The sequence below is a fragment of the Petromyzon marinus genome, chromosome 1 (assembly GCF_048934315.1).
Source record: "Petromyzon marinus isolate PM22_M1 ecotype Great Lakes invasive population chromosome 1, UKy_Petmar_22M1.pri1.0, whole genome shotgun sequence".
Taxonomy (NCBI): Eukaryota; Metazoa; Chordata; class Hyperoartia; order Petromyzontiformes; family Petromyzontidae; genus Petromyzon; species Petromyzon marinus.
In genome coordinates, this window is record NC_133667.1 from 23949893 (window position 1) to 23962425 (window position 12533).

General features: G+C 47.0%; 1 protein-coding gene across 13 annotated transcripts in view; it reads right to left on the reverse strand.

The window, feature by feature from the left end:
• The window catches only part of LOC116938531 (semaphorin-4B-like), a 185057-nt gene that overhangs the window by 67876 nt on the left and 104648 nt on the right, over positions 1-12533 (reverse strand). The window contains exon 1 of one of the 13 annotated variants that reach the window (XM_032945802.2): positions 47-3455. The exons of the other annotated variants lie outside the window; for them this stretch is intronic. The gene's annotated coding sequence lies outside the window, so the exon portion shown is untranslated. Of the gene's footprint in view, positions 1-46; positions 3456-12533 lie in introns of those variants that run through there. 13 annotated transcript variants of the gene reach the window in all.

The following is a 12533-nucleotide window of genomic DNA, read 5'->3' on the forward strand; positions in this document are numbered from 1 at the left end:
GGGGGGGATCAAGAGGTGGAGCTTGGGGGAGGGAGTTCCAAGCCACCTGTGCTGCTGCTTGCTGCTCCCATCGCGCCTCACCGACCCGTTCGTTGGCTCGTCTTTCCAGTTCGTCGTGTGAACTTCACGTTGGCGATATTCGCGCAGTTGTCACGTTGATAAGAAAAAAAAACGACGCAATAATCAATCGCATACTCCTTTGAGCGCTGAGTGGGGCTCGGCTTAATTGGTTGCGTTAAACAATTCGCGGGGATTCCACATTCCTCTGGCAGGGGCCTGATTATCCGCAAAATGACAATTGTTGAATTCCTACAAAGAGGAACGATGATGGCCCCAGGATTTGATACTTTGCTCGACGTGGTTTATTTTCTCATTCTTGTTGCTCCAATGCCCCCTGTTACCGTTCCGGTTCCGCTGTAAATGTGCACTGATGCATACTTTATTGTAGGGCGATATTGGCACGCAAAAAAAAGATCCATTGACTCACGAATTTCCAACTTTGAGCAGAGCGCTTTGCAACAGCACCATCGCCAGGTGTGACCAACGCATCCTCAACAATTTAATCATTTTCACAACACCGTGCGTGCATTACACAACGCCAATTGCATCATCCCCACACTCGACTCTCCTCTCTCTTTCTCAAGTGGGTAAAAGCACATGATCCACGTCCAACGCATAACAAACCTACCTTTGTCAAGAAGCGTTGACTTGTTATCACATCCCAGCTTCGAAAATAAAAAAAGGGGCGTGGATTGTCGCACCTCCCATCCTGCTCAACCCTGCCATCCGCCCCATATTCAGGGAGGCACCGAGACTTTGGGAGATGGAAATAGCGACGATACTGATTATATTTTATCAGTCCGAGCTGTCCATTCATTCAAGGGGAGGCCCGCCAATGACCAGTGCCCTGAACTAAGCAGTTGGACCCAGGGGAGATTCAGCAGCGTTGGAGATAAAATCCAAGGCTACGAAGAGCTGAGATCGATATGCCCTGCTAATAGAGTCTTGTTGTGTTAAAGACCACCATTGCTCTCGTACAACATGTAAACTGCTACAAATCACTTACAAGGGATGACACACACACACTCCTGCCCTACCAACGTTATGTGACTAGAACTTTGTTCAGACTTTCACAGTGCTATACGTATCAACAAGTAAAAACGCCTTCCTGCTAAAACAAGCAACGAGACAGCCACTCACTTCTGTTGGCAGCTCTGAAATATCCTAGGAAATTCCATATTCCCATGGTGGGGGCCGGTTTCTCCATAAGATGCCACTTGAACGGTAACCATCACGCCAACTGCGGTCTTCCTCTCAGCGGATTTTGGCTGGCCATCGAACAAACACGGTCACTGCATCACGTGGCGCTTTCAGACGCGCTTCTGTGGCCATCTGGAACGCTCTTCCTTCCGATATCAGGAAGCCACCAGAGCTATGCACTTTTAAATGTAGGTTGAAAACTAATTTCTTTAGAGCTACTTTTTGTGTTTAGTTTTGATGCCTTTCCCCCACACCTCCGATAATTATACAAAGCCATCATCTTCCCCTACTAGCAGACCAACAACCCAGGTCACTCTTGCAACTGAAAGTATCCCTGAGGTTTCACCTGGTTAAACAAAATAAACTTGAAAAATTACTATATATTTAAAATTCAGACGTGAGATAACGTTGTTTCCCCTGGTTTAATGTCCACATGGATCACACCTTATCACGAGGAAAAACATTTTCAACATAAAATCATATGAACCCTCCATCTGCAATTAACAAACGACATGACAATGCACCGTCCTTGTACCCCCTTTACAGTTTGATACTGAACACAAAAGTGCCCAAATCTTAGAATTCGCAAGTACCCTGCTTTGGTGCGAAGAACAGCCTCGGGTATATTATTTTCAGGCGATGGCACTTTCATATAGAGCTTGGCTGCCTTCGTAAATTTCAGCACAAAGAGGGCATCTCAAGTCCCGCTAAGTCCGAAGCCCAGACGTGTCCAGAATTGCCGCCTCGACCGAGGCACGCCGTGTGGCCCGGGCACAACAGAACAAAACCACGCTCGTGGGGCCAAGCACAAAAGATGTCTTTGTGAGCGTCCAAAGCCTACCTGGCACGAGCAAGGCACATCCTATTCCCTGGATTAATGGCCAACCTCGTCATCACGAGCCACGATCTGTACGCACCGCTGGACGAAGGCAGTGCCTTCCATCGCGAGCGTCCCATGCATCAACCCCAAATAGCTGCCGCACATGAGCTGATTTCATCACTCCATCTCCACGGTCGTCATTTTGTTGGGCGTGTTCTGTCCTTTGGCTGCCACTCCCATCGTTCGTCTCGACCACCGGTCGTCATCTCTTCTCGGGACGTGTCTCGTTAAAGCCCACTTACTTTTCACAATGTATTGTTCAGAATGAACGTAATTGTTGCAAAAAAATTGACGGCAATCCTTAATGCTTATCTTTGACAGACTTTCTTGGTAGTAGTAATCTACAATGAAGCTAACCTCTTTCAACATTTACAGTGCTCATGAGATCAATGAATTTGTCACTCATTCATGGGTATTTGGCATGTGGTAGCATGTGCAAACTTTAATTCAATCAAATTGCTGCTCTGCAAACTCCTAGCCACCTAAAAAAAACCGTGGTTGTTACTAGTTTTAAAAATGCACACGATCGTCACCTCCAGACTGCTGGATCACAGACGTGTGCTACAGTACCTCGGTATATGTGCACACAAATTATAAATCAGCCCAGGAACCATTTTACACTCATGAAATAGAATTAATATTTTGTCTCAATGTTCCTAAGAAGCACACGAGTGCCGTGATAAATTCCAAGCATTAGCGTTTCCCTGATGGCCACAGCCATCGTAAAAGCCTTCACACTCAGCTATGATGTGTGGCCTACCTGAAACAATTGTGCTGTGAAATGCGACCCTATGCTTTTAGACATTAGCTGCAGACAATATGCTTTTCTGAGAAATGCTGTGTATCTGTACGTATAAGTAACTTATTTTACACCGTACAAAGCCAACCGTGCTAATCGGAGGTGCCCGGGAAGGACAAAAAACTAAACACAAAAATCAGTTCTAAAGAAATGAGTTTTCAATTTAGATTTAAAAGTGCTCAGCTCCAGGCCATTCCTAATATCGGAAGGAAGAGCGTTCCAGACGGCCGCAGAAGTGCACCTGAAAGTGCATGATGCGGTGACCACCGTCTTTGTTTGATGGTTAGCCAAAAGCCGCTGCGAGAATGATCGCAGTTTGCGTGATGGTTCATGCTCCTTGACGAGATCAGCAAGGTATTGTGGTTCATTCATGGCAAGCGTACAGTGGGGAGAAAAACCAAATCCCCAAAAAATATTTTGGGGATAATAATAGGCTGCACCAATGAATTTTAGCTGCACCATGCAGTTTCCGTGCAATCTGCAGTCGGTTTAGAAAAAATAAACGGAGCAAGACCCGCCAACGTCACCAGATAAGTTGATCGATCTCAGCCAAGCAGACACAACTCCCCCCCCCCCCCCCACTCTGTTCCCAACTCCACCCCATCACTTTGTGTTGATGCGGTACCGGTCTGGGCCCGGTGCAGACGAGTCTGCGGTGGCCGGATCACACGCAGAGGCTGAAGGTGGCAAGCCGAGTCTTATCGTGCTGCGGCAGGACCTGGACGTGGCTCGGCGCAGAACCGAGCACTCAGACGAGAGCACCACCTGAGCTAAAGCCCCGAGAGCGCCAGACTGGCGCGGCCCGCCTGATCCTAACAAAGCGGGGGCAGCCCTGTAGACCCATTGTGCTCGCAGGTTTACTCGAGAAAGATCAACACCGCTAAGTGCTTCGGACTGGGCCACCACATTGGGCACGCGACATCTGCACGTGCAATCGTAATGGCGCGGCAAGGGATGTCGACGGGCATTTGTTACAGCCAGCATAGCGCCCAGTGGGGGCGGCGCTGGGCGATAACAACATGCGTCCGTCCGTCCGTCCGTCTCCCCCAGTGCCGACGCTGAGACTGATAACGACAGTGCCAAGCGCAGAACGCTGCGTCGAGACGACCTGAGTTAGGAGTTAGGTGTCAGGCCCGGCGAGATTCGGCGTGCGCATATACCTGCGTGCGCGCGTGTGCAACGCGAGAGTGTGCACGCGTGCACGAGCATGTCGGGCTTGCCCTGCTCCAGGATGAGTCGCGCGTGTTCATTGGATGCTGCCATCCGAGAAGTCTCCCCGATCCGCAAAACTCAGCAGAGGCCTCACTCACCTTCCAACGCAGCGACCGCTTGGCTTAGGGACTTTGCATTCGCTAAATTAAAAAAACAGTTTAACGAACAAAAAAAATGTGATGCTCCGTTCCGCGCGCAAACGCAGCGCGCCTAAGTGTGTTGTTGTGTTTTTGGGGTTTTATACTTTACCTTGCGGCGGCAAAAAAAAACCTACTCCTCCCTTACCAAGACCTTGGCATTTTACCAAGTCAACCGCTCATAAATGTGGGGGGAAAAAAGCCCACACGCGGCCCTTTGAAATACTGTACTGCATTTCACGTGTATAGCTGCACTTTACATGAGAACAAATCATGGCAGGTATTTATTTTCCAAAGCGGGACACTTAAATTTACTTTGCCATCACGGTCTGCTGCAGTGGGAGGTGGACGGGGTGAGTTCGTGAAAGCGTCTAGACTTCCTCCACAATTACTCACCCACAGCGATTCAAGCAACAACAGTAATTCCGTGCATTTGAACTGGGTCCCAGTCATAGAAGCGTTGTTGGCAGGGGGCAATTTGTCACCTGACTTTGCAAAAGGTCCACCGCACCTCGTGGGTAATTGTGGTCGGAGTCAGTCTAAGCCATGGCAGGAACAGCAGCAACCGGCACTGATCACCTAACTGCGTGGATTTCATTGGCGTCGTTCATTGGTCCCATTTTGACCAATGATAATGTCGGGGCAGAGTGCTGCTTGTGCACTCACAAAGATAACGATCTTCCCTTTTAGCCTGGGTAGACTACTGGGGCTAGGGGCTACTGCGCCTATTGAGGCCACCATGGCACGCGAGGAAGGGAGGGAGGGGGTAAATGTGGTCAGCACCGGACCCAGCTGTCTTTGTCTCGCCAACATTGATGTTGACCACATCACACCAGGTACTGAGTAAGGAAAATCCAGGCCAGATTGAGATATTTATTTGTTGAAGTGTGCAGGCTGAGGAATAGTACCTGGGGATCCATTGGATCTTGGTGTGAGGCTTTAACCACCACCACCGTTTCATGGCCAGGCACACACACACGTGTGTGCACGCACACATGCCATCAAGTGCACTTACTCACACAGACACGCGTTTGTGTGGGCTTCATAAGTGAATGAAGCGAATGTAAGTGCAATCGAAAGCGGGGGAAAAAATGTGAAAACATTGCGGCAATCTTGATAACCATCCGTGGAATAAATGAGAGGATCGTCCAAAAGTAATCGCACATCCGTGGACGCAGTGGGAAAAAAAAACATTGGGCATCGCACCATCGCCTTCAAATGCATTTCTCCTACAAAAGCAACACGGTTTTGAAGACACTTAACAACTAAATTATTTTTTTATTTTACCAGGTAAGACCCACCGAGATATGTAGCTCTTTTTCAGAAGCGACCTGGCCACAAAAGATATCTCAACGAAGTGGCTCATCGTATGGAAATTAATAGCAGCCAAATACTTTAAACGCGTGATGTGGGTTCTAAATGTGGAGGGAACCTCCGGAGGACGCGGTGAAAAAGTCACGCGACCACGGGCAGAACATGCAAACTTCAAATATACATGCATCACGGTCGGGATTGAACCCACGACCTCCTGCAGGTAGTTAACATCTCGCCACCGTGGATGCTGTACCCACGTTTTCCTGCAACCGCAAGCAAATCTGCCAATCTATTCGCTGCCGTTTCACCCATTCCACTGGAGGCTGGAGAGAACCGAGCGTTGTGGGAAATAAATGGCCCACGGTTTCACCTTAAACCAGGAATGGAACTCCGTTCCACCGAACGTTCGCCTCCACGCAATGGTGAGGTCACAGACGTTAAGAGATGGCAATTATACAAGTCACTGGCACAACTAACAAAAGGGCAAGCATCCGGTTTCTTTTTTTTAGGCGTGAATGTAAAAAAATAAACAAAAAAGTAGACGAACAAAAATGGCACCGACAAAGAGCGGCGTTACACCAGCAGTGGGCAGAGAATGGCATAAATGAACCACTGGCATCGGAACGTTAAACTTTTGATAATGAGAGTTTTTTTTGCAGATTAAGACCTAAGACTTTGTGTAATTGATTGCATCACTCATGAAATGTGACATTAAGAAAGACTAAACTGGTACTGTAATTATTGAAAAGCATAAAAGCATCCCATGTATCACTAATTTATGATTGCACGTAAGAACAGAAATGTCAGAAACTTAAGAATTTGAATGTGTTTAGCTTATTCTGTAGGATTGAACTTTCATTAGATGGTGACCTTTCAATCACAAATTTAAGAGTTTTATCACAATTGGAGTCCAACTTCAGACCATCATCATTCTGGGGGGGGGTCCATAAATTATTATATCACTTTGTGTTGTCAATATTAGTTCTCCTATGGAAGGATTGGTATTCACCATATAAATGTGGAACTTCCACCACATGCCCAAGGCAGCCAACGCAGATTTTTTTTTTTTAAAACGCCCCACAATCCATTGAGCAGAGAAATCCTTCAGTTATTGAGTTTTAAATGATACGTGATACACATAGCCCATCACAGTTATTTATTTTATGTTGTTTACCAGAAGGATGTTGACTTTCATATTATTTGGGTCTTTCGGTAAAGTCACGTAGATAGGTTCAAAGAAAAAATAACAAAAAAAACTTTGTACCTATCTACGTGACTTTACCGAAAGACCCAAAGAATATGAATTCCTGCGAGTCACGAAAGCTTTAAGTCAAGATTTGATGTTGACTTTATTCATAGCCTGCAGTCTTAAGGTGGCAGTGTTTATTTAATGCGCTGTCTGAATTGGGTCCCGATTGCCTCCTGCGGGGAGTGACGTCAATTATGTCATAGCCCCCCCCCCCCCCCTGGACGGTTTATGGCAAATGCTGAGGTGGCGAGTTCCGATGACGGGGCATTGTTAGTCAGTGTCTGCAATAGTGGGAGTTGTGTAACACGAGAGAGGCAGGCGGTGATTTCAACAATGGCTCAATATTCTGTTTTGCTTTGCCTTTACAAGTGTCCAGGCTATTCGTTTTGGAGATGTTTTAGCCTGGGGAGGAAGATGCAGGGAAGGTGGCAAGGGAGGGGGGAGGGGGCAGTGGGGGGGGGAGGGGGGTTATATGGTAATGGATATGTTAGATCTAATCAGCAACAAAGACTTAACAGAAAAAAACTCACTTTTAATTAAAGAAAGGGACCCATTTTTTAAAAAAAATCTAATTACAGCGAGACAAATAATGCTCCGTTTCAAATGCGGAAACCACAAAAGGACAAGAAGCGAAGGTTTTCTGTGACGGCCAACTTTTGCAGCAGTGGCAGCAGCGGCAGCAGCGGCAGCAGCAGCAGCAGCCCGGTTTCCCAACAGAAAGCAAAGTGTTCAGCTGCAAGAATTGTCCGTGATTGGCATTCCCTGTAGAATTCTCCAAAGTCAATTCCATACATGTTTTGCGTGTCGCGCGCCGCCCCCCCCCCTCGCTCCGATGTCAAAACTCCACGGAGGCGTGATATTAAACACACCTCGACTTTGATAATTGCCCCGTCATCCATCCAATCACGCCACGCAAAAGTCACACCGGGGAAAAAAAAATCATCCGCTCCTTTTTGGAGATCGCCCAGACGATTTCGGAGATGGTCCAGACAAACCAAAGTGGTCAATTATTTTCTGAACATCGTGTCTAAACGCGCGAACTCTCACAACGCCCACCGCCACTTGAGGAAGTGTCTCGCACAAGCAAAAAAAAACCAAATCAATAATTTCTCGACCAACGCGTGCATTTCTAACGGGGAGGGGAAAGTCCCCTCTGTGAAGATGAAAACATAGTGACAGAGGGATCGAAACCATTACACGACGTTCCTCAACGGTGACAGCGTACAATGTATCAATCGAGGGTCCGCAGGCACACTGCCCAGGAGAGAAAGTGCGCTTCTCTAAGTCACAACACGCTCTTGGTGTTGTAAACCAAACTCCATGGCGGCCAAAACATTCCATCTTGCCCTATGAGCAAGCGCTTTGTCGGTGTGCAGTATGGCAAAGCAACATCACTTGCCCATTATCCAAGGCGACTGCATAAGGAAAACCCCCTCTCTTATACACACGCAGACATATACACACACACGCGCGCACAGCAGAAAAAGCCAGAACCTTTCCATCTCGCCAAAGAGGCACGAGAAGGATCTAAATACACAAAAGGGACCAATTTGAGGCTTTGTTTTGTCTGCTGGGACCACAAATAAACAATGGATGGCACTGAGAGTCTATTAGGCCTATGTCTGTTAGGCCTATGTCTGCCACACCGTGAAGCACAAAGGCGGCCGTGAGCCGGGGGGGCGGCAAACAGGAGGCTCCACAAACACGCCGCTGCCATAAAGGAACCTTTCTTCTTCAGGCTCTTTGCTAAAAATTGTAGATCGGGCTCGAGATCTCGGAGCCAGATCGCCTCCTGTAAAAACAGTGAGATTGAATGGGATTAGGTTTATGGCTACAATATGGATTAATGGCAGAGAGAGAAGAGAATCGGTAAAACCAAACGCAATGTTTAGTGTTCGGTGTGTGTCACTTCCCTCAGCCCTCTCACGCGCATTGAGTTAATGTGTGGCCCACGGTATACATTAGGCCGTGGATTTGTTAACCCAGGATACGTGCTAACACGAGGAGCACTTACAAAGCTTGCGTGTAAACGGCTGGCCAGGCTCGGCGAGATGGTGGTTAGACACTCTCGGTGTGCCCTGTTGATTTGTCGTTCGTAGAGAACAGACAGATACAGCGCATGTCCCTCATTTCCACAACTCTCTCTCTCACACACACACACTGCAGTGTTTACCCTACGCGCAACAGCGTGCATCTCATCTGAGCTGATGTAAAAACTGTACATGATACGCACTGACCATCATCGGCCAATGTCTATCCACTGCTGGATGAAGGCCTCTCCATACAATTTCCATCCCTCGCAGTGCTGCGGACGCCATAGCCCATGTCACTCTTTGCAGATTAACTTATCGCATTGTTCCATCTCATCCGCGGCCATCCGCTCTGGCGTGTGTCTGGCCTTGGACAGCCATTCTATCACCAGTCACAATCCATCGGCTATTCAATCTCTGTTGATGGGTTCTGCCCAAGCCCAATTCACGTGCCTCTGATTTAAGAATAGGCTTTACCCTTTCTGGCAATAAATAACAGCTGTGTTAAGGTGAAGGAAAGTTTTAGTGTTCGGTGTGAGGTGCTAAGATGTTAAAACAGATGTCGAAACATCTTAACACAGCTGTTTTATTGCCAGCAAGGGTAAAGCCTATTGTTATATTCAGATATACTGGCAAGGGAGGCCCCATGGTGCCTCGGATTTGTTTGTTCGCTGATCCGAGTGAGCCTTTTCCGAACTTTCAACTGGCGCACCTTACCCACGATCAGAAGCATGGACACCGACAAAAACAATGGAACAAAAGTGTTTTTTTTTAAATAATCACGCAAAAGGGCCCGCACAGAAAGCACATTAAAACAATAATTATCAAAATTGTATTGAACCTCATATTTTGTTATTAACCCTCTCAAAACCTGTGCATAATGAGATAGGAGTTATCGAGATCCTTCTTTGGTGAACTTCGACAATAATTAACGGGTTCAATAAAAAAACTGGTTTTCAACTGTCTGAGAAGGAAGAATGACGTTTCAGCTGACCAGCCTTATTCAGGACATGGTTTACAGAGGCGTTATGCAATAGAATAGACACAAAACGACAGGCTTCCACACTCACAGTTGCAGCCATAGAAATGGGCTTTCGCACAGAGCTGCTATGGAAACATCACACGCGGCCTCCTTCCTTTGGAGACTCAATGCCAAATCAGCTGTGGAATCAGGAAGCTCTTTGCTTTTGTGAGGATAGAGGAGCACACAGACACACACTTTGCAGGAAGGGAATTGGGGCACCAGGAAGGCTGCAGTGACAAATATTTTGATAAGTCACGAGGGTGGGAATACACAAAACACACGCACGCACACGCGCGCATATACCCCGCGGTGGTAGCTATGCACCCTTGCAATCCAGCACGTTTGGCTACGTACGGCGCGAAAGAAGTTCAACATACACACATGGCGGAGGTAAGGGTTGGTGGATCGCACAAGTGTTGTTAAGCTCCCTTTTCCGTCGGTGTCGAGGTGCCGTGCCCTGGATGGCCAGGCGAAGCCGGTAAATCAAAGTGCGGACTAATATAATCTCTTCTGTGGGGATGGAGTGTTGGTCCCTCACACGCGCGGGTTTTCTCCTGGTGCTCCGGTTTCCTCCCACGTGCAAAAACACTCAGGGGCTGAAAACATCTGCATATAGAGAAGACTGCGGATCTTGGAGCAAGTTTTTTTTGTAGCGATGACTCCCACCATCTTGCTGCCTTCCCGCGTGTCTGCGGTTATTCAGAAATTGTGAGGATGCGTTTTGCACGAACGATGACGCCGTATGAAACGAAACATCGTCATGATTAGACGCCAACAAAAACGCTGCTCGCTCTGCTTTGGTGCTCGAGGCTCGTTGAGGCTTCGCGCGAGATCTATTTGGATCGGGCTCGTGTGCCCAACGCGTACAGTGGTCACGCGCAAGTGAGAAAGGAACACGCTGTTCCCAACTGAGGGCACAGGCTCAAGTTACAGACGTTTAGCGCTCACGTGTGGAGCTCTTTGGGTGTTAAGTTAGTTAGTTGTGGTCATAAAAATAATAACAATAAAACAATCAAAGCGTCCACTTGTTCAAACGACTGATGGGAGTCACTCTTCTCCATTGGTGGCCCTGAGCCAGTGGTAGAAATGCCACAATCCTATGGATTGGGAATAGGTCTCTCTTCATAGGACAGGTACTATTGACTTCCCGTGAAAGGATACTCATTTTGTAGACCACGGAGGGATGATGGGCCGAGTTGACCCCTGACTCGGCTTTGAAAACGTTCGGATTGTCCGCCAGATGTCCTGCTACAGCGTGACCCAGCAGAGAAAACAAATATTACGATTATTGGGCGTGTAACTGTAGATCGATTTTAGATTATTGTAAACTCGAATTTGGCGCTTGTGCTACGTGTATTGGATTTTGCGTTCGTGTGAAAATCGGTTACAGTTTTTTATAGACACTGGAAATAATTAACGAATTATATGGTATAGCCTAATGTTATATGGTACAGGGGTAATGCAAAGGAAACGAAACTGTACAAGCGGGACAGAAGGCAACACAAAAGGAGCTTGGAACATGTTTGATTTCAAATAATAGTTGATTCTTAATTTGAATCGAGACATTTAATCGCGACATTAAATCGCTGGAGGCAGGGCGGAGAATTGTTCCAGGTCTACTATTTATAAACTCTATTCCATAAAAATTCGAGATATCAGCCGTGGTAGTGTTTATCAATTACTTCTCACCACTCCCTTTCCTGTGCATTGTTGAAAGACTGCTCTGCTGTGGCACCACCATACTGCATCGAATTCTCACATTTCCAGGGGTCTTTTTTTTTAGCCAAGATTTTTTCTCAGCCGGGTGGCAGATCTCTCGTTTTGCCAAGAAAGATATTCCCAAAGACATCTTAATCTCTGCTCAATAAACACATCCGATATTTGCTCGATGACTAAAAACAATATCGGATAAAGCCACCTGTTAACCACGCCCGTGAGTCATGCCCTGTGCGTGTGAAGGACTAACAACCTTCAGCCAATCCTCATGTTGCCAACGAGACGGGGAAAACCCAGGGCATTGCTTCGGAGAATACGTTTGCCCCTCATCTTCCCCAGAAACGTACGCGGACAAAGTCCAAGAGCCCTCTTAAAGTCTTCCCAGCAACCATATACGTACGTGCGTCGTCACATGGGATAGACTACCAACAGGTACAACACAACAGCACATTTTCTTCACACTTGAGAGCATCTTGCAGGCCCAGCATGAGATATCACCTTTAGCCAGTCCTGGGTCTGAACGAAAGTGCCACAAAACTTCTGAAACCTGTCGTTCCATATTCACACATATGAGTTGTATGAAAGACCCAAAGAGTATGAGTTATGTTTTTGGAGTATGTTGGTTTTACTGGCATTCCAGATCTATGTTAAGCAGAAGTAACTGTTTCAATACGTCGTATAGCAGTTTTGTCCTTCTACGGGTCATCAGCAGAGCCAGGCTTGTTAAACAAATACTGCTAGTTTACCAGATGTTATTGGCAAGTGACCTCTCTACACCACAGAGGCATAGACCGTAAGGGAAACTTTTTTTCGCATAAAACCTCACTGAACACTGTAATAGAGCATTATGGGTAGCAATTTAAATAGATCACCTTCCTATATCTCCACAAAACAATTGTAATTTACTCTCTC